We start from the raw sequence: 8,971 nt of genomic DNA on the forward strand, positions 1-8,971 counted from the left end.
TAGCTACCCGTGGACCATCCACCTCCCCAGGCTCTGAGGCCGTCTCCCTGCCATCTTGACTAAGGCTCTCTCATGGGCGCTTGGCAGCTGTGAAAGGAATAAGGGGATGACTATGTTATTCTGGAGAAAGTGCCTGTAGTTGTCACCAAATTCCCAAAAAGTTCCATGACCCAAAAAAGGTTAATCCTCACTTGACAGCCCCATTTGATTATCTCAGGCATCTGGAAATCATCCTGACATGATATTAATGGTACAATTATAAAAATGTTCTTTCACAAATTGTAACAATTGTCCTGCACTAATGCAAGGCGTTAATAATAGGGTGGTATATGGGAACACTGTATTTTATGCATGATTTTTCTGTAAATCTACAACTTCTGTCATGAATATAATAATAATAACAAAATAAAGAGGACACAGGAGTTAATCAGAAAGGGATCCTATTAAAAAAGTATAATTATTACAATTGATTGAAACATGGTGAATATTTTAAAACCAATGAATTCATAATGCTAATTTAAAAGACAGAGAAAAGGAAAAACAAAAAATAAAACTCAATGGACACCCTTGAAAGTAATTAGGTCACCAATTCCTCATTCTGGAAGTTGGTAATTGACAATTATGAGGAAAGAATCAGTCATTCCATCTTTCTTACATGAACTGTATTTCTGGATAACTAAATAGTCCTAGTTGATGAGCAAAAACGTATTCTAGCTAAACCACATGGAAGGAATCTAGAGAACCCATGTGTAAAGAAATGACTGCTTGGCAACCCCTAAGTAAAATGATTGATCCAGGCAGCAAACATCAATGGGGTGAAGCCATTAGATAAAAGGGTGATGGAAACTTCACAATAGACAGGTCAGACTGACAGCTACTTAACCTGAGAGGCTGAGAATTAAAGAATTAAGGCAACCTGACATTATTGACTCCTGATATGATGCAAGAATAAGCACATAGGATCCATCGCCTATGAAATATTCTTGCCAAAAATGATGGGACAGAACCAAGTCAGGTATCTAGAGCTAATGTTCATTTACAGGAGATAGGAAAACAAGCTAAATAACACCACAAGGAAGCCAACAAACAAATCTAAACTGTAGGACCTTCCGCAGTAGTTTCTGCAACAGATCAAAAGGGTACGAAAAAGAAACATGGGGATGGAGCCACTATAAATAAAAGGAGTCTTTGGAAATATCGTTATGAAATTCAATGCACAGATCTCCTTTGGGTGCTGACTTGGAAAAATAAGGCATCATTGAGGCAATGGTATTAGATAGTACTAAGGAATTAGTAATAATTTTATTAGATAATAGCATTATAGTTACATTAAAAGTTCATATTGTTTAGAGATACATACTGAAGTTTGGAGGCATAAAATGACAGTGTCTGAGATTTGCTTTATAATACTTCAAAAAAGAAAAAGGAAGGAACAAAAGAGTAGATAAAACCAATGTGGAAAAATCTTGATAACCCTTAAATCTGGAGTTTGAACATATGGACATTCATTACACTAGTCTCCATACTTTTGTGTATGTTTAAAATTTTTATCTGAAAAATACTTCTAATAAAAGAGTTGCCACTGAGGATACCATGAAGATATTCCAAAGTCTGCAGACTAAATTCTAAAAGCAACTCTAAAAAAGGAAATAGTGAAAGATTCTGTTATATTGCCAGCCTCATTCAAATATGCGTTTGTCTTCCCAAGGTGAATTTTGAAGGAGCAAAACTCCTTTGCAGTGTGTGTTCTAATATGTTTGTTTTCAAATGCAGTCACTTTTATTGACTTACGTCTTATTGTTGACCATAAGGTAAAATTATCATATCTCCTAATAAAATCAAACCGCAGTTCCTTCGTATAATGGAAAAGAACGTCAGGTGGAAGAGGGAGGGTTGCTGAACCCCATAACCTTCCCTCCCACCCGGAGGTTCACCTTCTCATTGACTATGGCTCCTCTTGGGAGACTCAGCTCCTTTTTAATATTCTGGCCTCGGTGAGGACATAGGACCCTTCTCTTTCATCCCCAGGCAAAAATAAGGCAAGGTTGAAACATTTACACCCCACTTTAAGAAAAATTTGGGAATAACAAATAAAGAAAATATGCACTGAGGGTAACAAATAACTAGCTCAAGACCGCCAAAGAGTGGCCCAGAACGAGATGCATCTGTATCACCTGGGAGATTGTCACAAATGCAAATTCCTGGATCCCGCCCCACACTTACTGAGTCAGAATCTCTGGGAATAAGATGCAGAAATCAATGTTTTAAGAAGCTTTTAGGAGATTCTTTTGTGTGCAAAAACCACTGAACTTGATAACCTCCAGAGGCTCTGATTTAATTGGTTTAGGACCATAGTTCTCAAACTTGGCTGCACATTAGAATCACCTGGGGAGCTTTAAAAAGTCTCAACATTCAAGCGTTAAAACAGACCACTTAAATCAGAAAGCCTGGAGGGAGAGCCAAGCTTCAGTAGCTTTTAAAACTCCCCCAGAAGATTCCCATGTGCAGCCAAATTTGGTCTAGAATATGATATGGGCCGGGCACCAGTATTTTTAAAAGCTCCCCAGGTGATGCTAAAGTGCAGCTTGGGTTGATAGCTTATGAATTCTATGGCTTATGAACAAGACAAGCCATCTCACTCCATCTCCACAATATCCTTCCTCCCCGCCCCTCAACACCAGGTAGACACATAAGCATGCCTTGAGGCTGCCAAATACCAGAAAATAAGAACTAAGAAGATCCTAAATTCCCTCTTTTACCCTTTAAGGTGTTGCCTCCAAGTTCTGACTTCCTACCTGATGATTAGTCTCTTCCCCATTTTCTACCCAAGGGAGGTGACCTTACCACAAAGATCTCAATGGGTAATCATATCAGAATCTACCGCAACAATGTAACGTCAACATTCGAACATGAAATTCTAATTTAGAATATTAGGAAGAGGCTTTCATCAATGTAACGTCAACATTCGAACATGAAATGCTAATTTAGAATATTAGGAAGAGGCTTTCATCAAACAAAATGCAGGTAAGTATTTTAGTATCCAGGAGTAGAGAAGTAACTGAAGATACACCATATATAAGAGTAAACTACCCTGTGTTTATAATTTAACTGATTATAGAGTCAGTGGCTGCTTTAGATATTTGTTTCCAAGTTTTCTGAGGGCCTTAGTTCCTAAATAACAAGTCTATCTCTGACTGATGCTGTCTGGAAATACTGGCTCGGAGGCATTACAGCTTTGTGATCTTGGGTTCAGAATTTAAGCAGGCCTGCTTTTAAACCCAGGTCTACCACTTATTAGCTATGTGGTCTTGAGCAAGTTATTGAATTTCTTTGAACCCTCTTTTCCCCATCTATAAAATGGGAATGCTGATGATACCCTCTCTGAAGAACTTCTGTGAAAATTAGAATTAATGTATGTAATCTACCAACACATCGCTTAGGATGTGATTTGTGGTCAATGATAGGCAGCCATTATCATCATTTCTACAACACCCCAGGTTGCTTATTGTTTCTGTGACTTTGCCACACAATTTTCTATGCCTGGAATGCCTTTTGTCAACCTGGCACTTTTATTCACTTAGCATTTATTGAATGCCTTCTGTATGCTGGGCATTACGTAGGCACTGAGGATAAACTAGTAAGCACAGCAGACTGCCCATGCCCTTATGGAGAGAAAAACCAAATAGAAAAATGCTATGAAGGAAAAGTATAGAATGAAATTAAAGTGCATAAAAGGGGGCCTCTGTTTCAGGGTGTCATCAGCAAGGAGCAGTACAGTATAGTGGTTAGGAACATGGGCTCTGGAGCCTGTGAGTCTGTTTCCTTAATGCCCTCCATGTAGTGTTGTTGGGAGAATGAAATGCAGTGCAATCAAGATAATACCGGATATATGGCAATTGTTTAATAAAACTTTAATTTGGTGAAAAACCCTCTTGACTTCAGTGTTACCTTCTCTACAAAACTTTTCCTACTACAGTGTAAGGTCATAGTAGCAACACAATAAATGTTTGCTAAACAAATAAAATGCATGTATGATCTAATCAGTTGCTTCATCAAGTTACAGGGCATTCTTGTACTTCAGTTTAGCCTGACAGCCTTGTTTTTGCCATTTGGCTTAAGGTCTTCATGTTAGCTTCTACACAATAACCTCTGATATATTCCACTGGCCTCCTCTCTATAAGAGCTTCATGGGGAAGCTATGTTTGAGCACTGACAGTGGATTATCTTTGTTCTAGGACAGTCTTTCTAAATAAGCCTATCTTATTAATTAATTTTGCAACTGCCAATACTGACTAATAATATCTTAACCCTTTAGTGTTTAGAATCATATTTATCAATGCTTATTTGATTTCATTTTCTTTGTATTCATGTTATTATAATCCTCACCTTATAGAGAAAGGCATTACAGTTCGGAGGCTAAATTTTTTGTCCAAGTTCATGACTACTAAATGGTACAATCAGGAACCCCTCAAACATAGGTTTCCTCACTCCAAATACCATGATCTTTTCACTTGCTTCCATTGCAGTTACCAGCAAAAAGAACCTTGTGATTTTCAAATCCTCCATTTTTTTAAGGAAATGATTCCCAATATCCCCTAAAGCCTCCAAAGTCAATTCTACAGTCTGTCTGTATGTAGACACAAGCAAATGTTCCATACAGCCAAATCCTTTACAATTAAATTTCTTAACTCAGCCCTGATAGCACTGTCTTCCTGATACTTATAACAATAGTAATAATAACTAACTCTTATCAAGTGAGTACAATGTACCAGGCACCATGAAAGTACTTCATAAGCATTATCTCATTTAATTCTCTCAACACTTCTCTGAGGCGGCTGTACTAGGACTGTTTCACAGAGTAATCTGAAACTTAGAAAGGTTCATCTAAATGCAACAGCTCAATTGCCAGCCCAAATCTATGTGGATTTCAAAGTTCTAATTTTTAGCCACTGTGCTTTTCAGCCTGTCTGTATCTTTGACTTATGGATATGAGTTAAACAGCAATTTACAATTTCCTTACAATTTCCCTCTCCCAGTTTTCACTGTTGCTTGGGATTGTGGGTCCCTGCTTCAAGATTTTGTTCTTGTTTTTCCTTAAACCCCCTGAAGACTTTTTCCTTCTCTGGGAACCAACAAGACAGTTTTAAGCTTGCATCACCATGAGCAGGGTGGCCATTGCATTAACTTAGGGAAGAGCTGCTGTGACATACAGTAATTGTAGAACCACTTGATCACTGGCATTACCACTGTTGGGGAAATGTGTAGGCACGGAGTGCACCAGAGGAAGTGCCAGACGTATGCAGTATTATGTGAATTACCAGACTGACAACATCTCGGAAACTCCCTCACAAATTTGCAGGCAGAAAATTGTGTGCACTCAACCTCAACAGGCACACAGATTCCTAAGAAACAGAGACTTTGTCTAGAAAGGAGAGAGGAGATGCATAGCAGATACAGCTGGGATATTCAAGGTCTCCACCCTTTTCCACCTGCTGCCACGTGATTCCTTGAAGACAGAATTGTTGTGGATTAGCAAACAACCATGGGAACCACAGGCTATCAGAGCCAATCCCAGGGAGAACAGCGCCAGGAATAAGAAAAGAATGCCTGCATTGTATGTGGGTCATTGCATGATTATAGGAGTGTTATGTCTTAGAGGTAGCACAAATCCCTGGAGATCAGGTAAAATTTTGTAGAATGGGAATTAGAAATTGCATCTGGTCTCAGACCCACAAAAGCCACCATTTCTCTGAAAAGATGCCAGGCATCATTTGAAAGGATACATAGTAAATGTCAAGAGTTACCTTTGAGGTAACAGAAAAGGCAGAGGTATTCCATGTATATGTTCGAAGTCCAGAGAATTTTGTAGGAGGCCCCAGGTGCCAGGGAATACACTTTGGAGACTCAAGCTCCTCTGAAGCATTCAGGGTGGGTCCTGTTCATCGGCAGTTTACCTGGGAAAGTTCTGAATTCTTGCTATTAGTGGAGCAAATGTGGGAAACGGGGAGGGCATAACTGATGACCCTCAGGGAATAAGACAAGAAGCACAGGGACAGCCTAGAAGAACTACAGATGAGGCAGAAATGGCTCAGCCTCTTACAGTCAACCCCTTGGCCAACAAGACCCTTAGAACCTGCTTGGGGTCAGGGAGGATGCTAAGCCCTGTAACCTACTTCCACAGGATCAGGGTTGGTCACAAACAGTAAGGCTGTGACAAGTAAGCTCCTTTCTAACCCAACTCACATGAGGGAGATTCAGGGTCAATCCTGGGACTGTCTAAGGACATGGTGATGGTGCAGTTCCCATCCGTCTGTTTCAGCTGTGATAAGGAGGAACACAGCGGGACAGACATCCACCATAAAGAAATATGCTCAATGAATTAACCACCAGTCTTTCCTTGCAGGATGCAGAGATTCCAAAAGGAGGGGCTAAAGTAGGTAGGGCACCTACCCAAATATGCTTTTCCTTTCCAGAAGGGTTGGGTCAGACTTTCCAGGTTGGGTTGGACTCTTGAGTATGAAGAAAACACAAAAGAAAGGCCAGGATCGGGGATGGGTCCCACTCACTGGTGCTACTGAGTTTGATTTAACAATAGTCACAAATTCCCAACCCCCAAGATGTTGGCTCATCCATAGGGGCACTAGCCTGGCTGGGTATGGCAGGGAAACTGTGCCAGCAGGTGAGAGCACACACCTTCCAGCGTTTTATCATCCAGGTTGAGATGAAGACAGTCGCCTCCCGAGGGAGCTCCTTAGATTAGCCCTGTTCAGCCTTAAGGAGCTGTGGAAAGGTAGGTGACAGTGTGTAAGAGAAGTTGCTGAACCATGAATCATAGACGAGAAGCAATCAAGAAAAACCAGTGAATGCTGCACTGGCTCCTCTTTAAACTGCAACATCCCTCTTTTCCCCAACTCTGCTGTGCAGGGCAAGTTGAGGAGCAATAATTATTTTGTTCAGGGCTCGGAGGGCTATTCAAGACAAGAGGAACGGATGGACTCTTCTGGGTAGTAAGGGAGGATTTTAGACAGATGGAGGGGCACATACATGGGTGAGGAAAATCTGAGAGAAAGAACAGAAATTTTCCTAATGGGGAATGTTAATTTTTGCTATTTGGTGTATGATACAGTTCTGTCCTCCAATGTTTCCTTCCCCCATAAAAATGTCTCCAGTGAAAAATCACTCAAGTGTGGAGAGTGGGGGAATTGTTTCTTCTGGGAGAACGGCAGAGGACGTTCATTGAGCCATCCAGCTGCCAAAATCCACCTATGGACCGATAATAAGACGTCAAGCAGATTACAGGCGGAGGGAGAACTTGAGTTGTAGGCACCTGTTAGTTTAGGCATGTTCAGAGCTGGCAGGATGGGGATGAGAAAGGGGACTACTGAAAGGCCACTTGCATTGAAAACCAAGAGGCCTCAAGAGAAAGAACACATCCTCAGAGAGGCCAGGAGCTGTTCTGGGCATCAACTGCTGTTTAATAAACTACACCCAAAACGTTGTAGCTTAAAACAACTATTTTGATTATATCTCACAATTTTGTGGGTCAGGAATGCAGATGAGGCTTGGCAGGGCAATTCTTCCATTACCGGGGGTCACTCGGTGGTGATCAGCTGGTGTCGTGGCCAGTCTGAAAGGTCCAAAATGTTGTCGTCACTCAGCTTCCTGGGGCTTGGCGAGATGGCTTGCAGGCTGGGCTTAGCTGAGCCCCTCTCCTCAAAGATGCTTCGGAGGCTGCGGGCCGGGCAGGGGTCGTGGAGCTGCGATGCGATGGGACGAGGCAGGGACCAGAGCTGCCGCCCCACATGAACGCGCTGGAGCTGGCAGAAGATCTCAAGGCTTTTGAGAGAAGACTTAACCGAATATATTCATTGTCTGCAATGGAGAATGCCTCTTGTAGTGGTATCTCTCTGTACAGCTACTAGTGCATGTAACTGGTTGCTAGATCCCGAGACACAAAAGGCGTCCGTCTTCACATCATGTGCAATCATCCGTTTTTCTACCATTAGCTGTATCCCACTCTAACAGGCTTGTTCTTTGCTGGAATACACAAGAGAGTAGTTGCACCATCAATCTGTTTGATGTTGAACTGTGCTGGCAGAATATAATATGTTTTGTGATGATACAGGAAAACTGATTTTGAAACTGAGTCCTCATGTTTAATAACACTCTGCACTCAATATTATGGGACCTAAAACACTCAAATAAGTGATACAGCAAAAAGCCATAAAAGATTCCTTTTCCAGTGGGATATGTGAAGGTCATAGCAACACTTGACAAGAAGAGCGCAATATTTACCCAGATTACCTTGATGATGACTCACATTATCAGTGCTTTCGATACCTTTGATTATCTGTGTTTCAGTATTAGTGCCGCTTTAGTACTTCAGATCCTGCAAATATTTTTGCAGATGAAGTATGTATGTGTGTTACTAAGTTAAAGTTAGAAACAGAACCTCATTCAGTTTTTATAATGTATTTTTGCAAACTACCTTAAATAGCAAATCAATGCCAATGTTAAACAAAGAGGGAAAGGTTGTGTGGACTTTGTTCTCCTGCACCAGTATTTCAGGAACATCTGCTTGGCATCCCCACAGCTCTTTAAAACCAGCTATTGTGTGTAGCTGTGCCTTTCATTCTTGCCCTCCTCTCTTTTAATCATACTTCAGGAAAAACATCGGATTAAGCTTAGACTGAGGAAAACTCATCTCCATTATGTTGTAAGAAATTGTAGATGATTTGAGAAATAATTTTTGTTAAACCAGGTACTGAACTTCAGCCACTATTGTGGTTATATTTTTCAGTTCCTTGTTTTCACTTAATGATAAATATACTGTGTATTTTTTATTAATTTTAAGAACACTCCAAAGGCTTCTGAATATACACATTCAGTTATAAATTATGTATTGTCTGGGAATTTAATAGTCACATTATTTTAGATAATTGGATTTTATACTGTGGTAGACATGCTGTTA

The 8,971-nt window shown here is 40.6% G+C and overlaps 1 pseudogene; it reads left to right on the top strand.

The window, feature by feature from the left end:
* Positions 1-7,802: 7,802 nt before the first annotated feature.
* On the top strand, positions 7,803-8,160 carry LOC119507488 (annotated as a pseudogene).
* The last annotated feature ends 811 nt before the right edge of the window (positions 8,161-8,971 follow it).

This window comes from Choloepus didactylus, chromosome 12 (genome assembly GCF_015220235.1).
Source record: "Choloepus didactylus isolate mChoDid1 chromosome 12, mChoDid1.pri, whole genome shotgun sequence".
NCBI classification, from domain to species: domain Eukaryota; kingdom Metazoa; phylum Chordata; class Mammalia; order Pilosa; family Megalonychidae; genus Choloepus; species Choloepus didactylus.